We start from the raw sequence: 6,000 nt of genomic DNA, 5'->3' as shown, positions 1-6,000 counted from the left end.
GATGGAATGGACTATCTTAAAAGATGGATGGTTCCCCAACCTTGGAAGTCTTCAAACAGAGGCTTCATTAGCACTTATCAGATTTATAAGACTGGGTTTCTCTCAGGAGTATGGATTATTTTAGAGAGCTACTGAAGTCCCTTCCACTCTTAGATTCTGTGATTCTATAGAGAGGGTTCAGGACGATTTGGAAGCAAGAATTGAACGTCTTAAATTTTGACACTATGACTCAGAGATATCCCCATCAGTGAGTACCCTAATTAGATATGGTTCCCCACATCCTTTCTCCTAATTAAATTTCTTAGAGGAGGGTGATAGAATTGGTCCAGAAACCAGGCCTAGGAGCTGGATTGAGAAAGGACAGTTAGAGATTAAGAACACAAGTCCTTTCCCAGCTGCTGCTCTCAGTTGTTGCATAACCTAAGACTATTAACTTCTCCTTTTGAGCCTCAGTTTCCTTCCCTATAAAATAGAGGATAAACAAGATTCCTTCTAGCCTTGATTTTGGGCCCCTCCTCCCTTTAGAACTCACCACAGGACAGTAGAACAGTATGCAGAGACACGGTGTTCCTTGCTGGTGAAAGAAAGGAAAGAAGAGGTGAGACCCAAGAAGTGCAGGAACAAGAAAGCCCTACTTCATGTTTCCTAATCCTTCAGGTCTTCTGCTGGGATAAACAGCTCCCTCCTCACAATGGTCCTGGGTTCAGAGGATGCATTATGGTACAGCTAATGGGGGTTTTAAGGAGTGGTGGATTCAGACAAAAATAAAGGCAGGAGACAAAGGCCAGTGCTAGGTAACTGACATTTTGGTAATAATCAGGCTACACTTGGTTAAACAGTTGGGAGAAAAGCTTCAATTGACATCAAGATGCCCCAGTTTTGGTTTAGCTCTGACCTTGCTTTGCTGTATCCTCTTGAATTAATCCCTAGATCAATCTGGGTCTCATTTTTCTATTCTCTACAACAGAAAGAAATGTTAAATCCCCTGGAAACCCTAGGCAACAATGATTTATTATTCTGATCCCCCAAACAAACCCTGCCCTACCCTGACTCTTAACTATAAACATAATCTCGCCTAAAGAGGTTTATCTTTATCTAGATGATTCAATTCAGTGCAGTGCAATTCAACTCAATAAGCATTTAAAAAATTGTTTACTAAGTGCTGAGAGGTGGGGTTTCTGTGCTATGGTTGTCAAAAAATTAAAAGGAAACCCAGTTTTGGTGTGTAGGGGGTGTGGGCATTTAGATACAGTTAGCTACGGTCCCAAAATAGATTTCTATACAGTTTTAGAAACACCCTCGAGAGCTTAAGTTTATTTTTTAAAATTTGTTTGGAACCATCTTTTATAATAAAGAAAAACATTAAATGAAAATGCTTGTAAAAGAAAAACTGATCTTTGACCAGTTAATTTCTGATTGTTAATGTAATAACTGAAAGCCAAGGGAAGACAACAGATTGTGAGACACTCATGTCTCACTGAGGTGTTGGTTAACTACACATATAGGATGCAGGTAGGACCATTTGCATTTTGGATCACCACTCTCTAAAGGCCTGGTTCTACTACCCTGCTATTTCCCGGAAGTATTAAGGTTTACAAACCCTTAATATAGGACAGGCTTATTTGAACGATAGAAATAATTAGGAGGGAGAGGGGAGAACAGAACTTTAAAAGATTTCCTTTTTTTCTCAAGGTCACTTGTCCCTAAAGTCATTTAATACTCACACAAAGGCCTCAGAGCAAGGCAGCATCAACACCTATTGAGGATTCTGAGGTGATGAAATAAGAAAGGAGATATCAGGCTCTCCAAAATCCTCCTACAAATAAGATAAACTATTGCCTCAAAGTGAACTTTGAGCAGCAAAAATAATTCAAAGTCACGGTAAAACAGTTGGTCTCCTAAGACAAATTGGGAGAACTTTAGGAAAGATCCATTCTGCAGAGGTGGAAGTTTGGTTAGACTGAAGTGGAAACGTCTCCAGGCAGACTCAATTGAATCATCAATAATAAGCCCTGGTGGCAGCTGGGTTTGGCAACAAGCTCAGCTGGACTATATATGAGTGGTGGACAGCTGAATAAGGGAAGACTAAATTACTTCCACTATTGTGGGATGTCAGGCACAATTGTTCTGATGGTCCTAGGCTGATGCTTTGGGTGAGGCACATGCTCAGCGAATGTGGTAGCAGAGGGGCAGGGACCTTGCTGGTGGTAACCACTTGCACGAAAGCAGAGTCCTGGTTTGGGTTCCAGGACAAAAGGGTGAGCTAAAGTTTGTAGCCACGAGAGGGACCACAGGAAGTATAAGCACTTGTGGTGACAGTAGGGATATGTGTCTTTGCTATAGCTCAGGGATGAGGTTTGTTCCCCAGACAGAGCTCAGAAAACAACAGGTACAAAGAACCTGAAGCCTGAAGTATCATCCCCCACACCTCAGGCCTAGAACCTGAAAAAAATTTTGGAAAAGCTTTAAAATGTATTTAAAATCAGAGAAGTTGAGAAAGAATTTGGGGGAAAAAAGCAATCTAAGAAAATCAAGAGTATTATGAAAAAAGTCAACTACTTAGAACAAAACAGTTGTCCAAAATCTAAATGAAGAAAGTAACTCCCTAAACACTAGAATTGGGGAAAAAATAAATATAAACATAAAGAAAAAAGTGAATTAAGCAACAGACACCAAGAAACACTAAGAAAAAAAAATTAAAAGAATGAAAAATGGGAGAATGTGAAACATCTCATTAGAAAAGCAATTGTTCTCTAGAAAGAGAGACAGTATAAGAATTTCTGAAAATTATTATTTTAAAGAATCTAGATATGGTATTTCAGAAGCTATTAAAGAAAATTATCTTAAAATTTTAGAATGAGAGAGTAAAATAGAAATAGGAAAAAAACATTAATCACTACCTAAAAGAAATCCCTAGATGAAAACTCAAAGGAACATCACAGTCAAATTTCAAGGCTCTGAAGTTAAAAAGAAAATAATACAAGCAACAAGAAAAAAAGCAATTTAAATACTGTGGAATTGCAGTCAAGATAATGGAAGATCTATAAGCATCTATATTAAAAGAGTAAAGGGCTTGGAACACCATATCTTGAAGAGCAAAGAGGCTGAGCTTGCATCCAAGAATAACTTATCCAGCAAAGTTGGATATAATCCTGAATGGGAAAAATTTTAAAAGGGCATATAACTAATTGAAAGACTTTTAAGTATTTGTGACAGAAAAACCAGAACTCAATGGAAAATTTGACATAAAAATATACGATGAACAAAATGTTAACATTAAAGACCAATTATAAGGTAAATCAATAAATTCAAACGGTTTACTTCTTTATATGGGAAAAATATTATGTATACTCTTAAGAGTATTATCACTACTTAGGTAGTTTGAAAAAACATATACATAAATAGAAGGCTTGGGTTGAGTTAAATATGATGAGATGATTCTAAAAAAATGAAACTGGGTAGGAGGAAGTAAAATGAAGCAATTATCTCATACAAATGAGGCATGAATGGAAGAATTGTTACAGTGGAATTAGGAGTGGAGCTGGTAGTGCTGGAGCCTTACTTTCATCAGAACTGGGTTAAAGAAGAAATGACACAACCATCTAGAAGGATATAAAAGTCTTCTAAATTTACAAGAAACAGGAGAGTGAGGGGACAGAATGAGGGAGGAACTTTTAGAAAGCTATGTAGATCAAGAAGTAGAAGAGAGATAGAGGATAAGGAAGAAATTCTTAAAGAGTGGGAATTAGAGAAGTAGGGGTTAAAAGTAGATCAGACTATTGAGAAAGGATAAAGAGTAAAGAAAAATAGAATGGAGGATATTAAATAACTAATAATTATAATTTTGAATGTCAATGGGATGAAAATAGCTACAAAACAGAAATAAGTAGGAAATCAGATTAAAAATCAGAATTTGACAATATGTTGTTTACAAGAAACACATTTTTAAAATGAGAGACATAAAATAAAAACAAAAACTAACACTTATTTCTGATCTGTATCTTGTCATTGGATTGTGTAGATATTGCCCAATAGGTTGACCCTCTTAGTTTGAGTTTGGGAATGCTCTAAAAAGAGTTGCTAAAAATATTTTTGTACATATGAATATGTTTCTTCTTTAATTTCTTTGGGTTTAGGTCAAAGGATATGCCTTTTTAAAGAAACATTTTGAGTGTAGTTCCCAAATGCTTTATAGAATAACTAGACCAATTCACAGCTCTACCAATAATGTCTCAGTATGCCTATTTTTCTGTAATGCCTTCAAAATTTGTCATTTTTCTCTTTTGTCACCTTTGCCAATACCAGAGTGTATAGTAGAATCTCAGATTTATTTTAATTTATCTTTCTCTAATTAATGATTTGAAGTGTTTTGTCACATGATTTTGAAAACTGCCTAATTGTATCTTTTGAACTTTTTCTTACAAATTTGAGAAAGATTTCCCCCAAAATTATTTTTCTTCCCTTCTAATTTTAACTGAATTAAATTGGTTTATGCAAAAGCTTTTCAATTTTATATACTCAAAACATATTTAAAATTCAAGGATAGGGTGAATAATTCTGGCTGCACTCAGTCATGACACATTGACTCATTGCTGACTCACTGTCATGTCCCTTTCTGTCCCTTGTTCAGTCATGAATTCTTTCACTATCTAGATGTCTGAAAGACAGTGTTTTTATTGATCTAATTTGTTTATGATGCCATATTTTATGTTTAAATCATGCATTTGTTTGGAGTACATCTTAGTATAAAGTATGGGATTTTGGTCTATACCTAGTTTCTTCCAGATTGCTTTCTAGTTTTCCTGGCAGTTTGTATTAAATAGTGAACTTCTGTACACTCTATACATAACCTTTTACAGTGATTAACATTCTAAAAAACCAGGATCAAATAATTTTAATAATTACTATTTTAAGGCATAGTTTTAAAGCTAGTGTTGATTTTTTTTTTACTCAGTTGTTTCATAATCATGTACAACTTGTCATGACTCCATTTGGGAGTTTTCTTGGCAAGAATAGTGGAATGGTTTGCCATTTTCTTCTCCGGTTCATTTTGCAGATAAAGAACTGAAAAGTAAGTGACTTACCTAGTCATACAACTGAGTGTTCCTGATTCCAAGGCCAGTGCTTTATCTACTGTATCATCTAACTGCCATCTTGGAGCTAATAGACCTTCTTTGCCACTTTTTTTTACATTATTATCCCTGAAAATTTTAACTTTTTGTTTCTCTTTATGAGTTTCATTATTATTTTTTTCTCACTCTATAAAATAATCCTTTGGTAGTTTGATTGATATAATGCTAAATATGTAATTTAACTTTAACATATAATATAATTTTAATCTTTAAAATATGCAATGTATTTTAATATAAAATTTAAATTTAATTTAAATATATTTTACATCTAAAATATGTAATATAATGTAAAATATATAATTTTAATCTAAAATAAATAAATTTAAATAGTATTGTTATTTTAATTATATTTTCTTGACCAACTCATAAACAACCTTTTTTTAATGATCAAATTTATATTTCTACAAAGAAATTTGTAGTTGAATTTATAGAATTGTGTGTGTGTGTGTATGTGTGTGTGTGTGTGTAAAATAGCTTCTCGGATTATTTTAAATGGAATTTCCTTTTCTAGATCTTCCTGGTAAATGTCATTGGTAATAAACAGAAATGATAATATGTGGATTTATTTTATATCCTGAATTTTTGCCAAATTTGTTGTCTCTTTAGAATTTTCCAAGGAAATTATTACATCATTTGCAAGAAAATCCAATAATTTAGGATTTATCCTGATACATAGTAGATGCTTAATAATGTTTATTAATCGATTATTTCCTTCTTGACTATGCTTATTCTTTCACTTTCTTTCTTGTTTTATTCATTTAGCTATCATTTTTAGGACTGTGTTAAATATTTTTTAAAATGGGAATTGGTATTGGATTTTTTTAAAAAGACTTTTCAATATCTAATGCTATAATCATATGTATGATTT

Source organism: Antechinus flavipes, chromosome 3 (genome assembly GCF_016432865.1).
Source record: "Antechinus flavipes isolate AdamAnt ecotype Samford, QLD, Australia chromosome 3, AdamAnt_v2, whole genome shotgun sequence".
In the NCBI taxonomy this organism is placed as follows: Eukaryota; Metazoa; Chordata; class Mammalia; order Dasyuromorphia; family Dasyuridae; genus Antechinus; species Antechinus flavipes.
The sequence above is the reverse complement of the archived record's forward strand: the minus strand, read 5'-3'. Positions refer to the sequence as shown.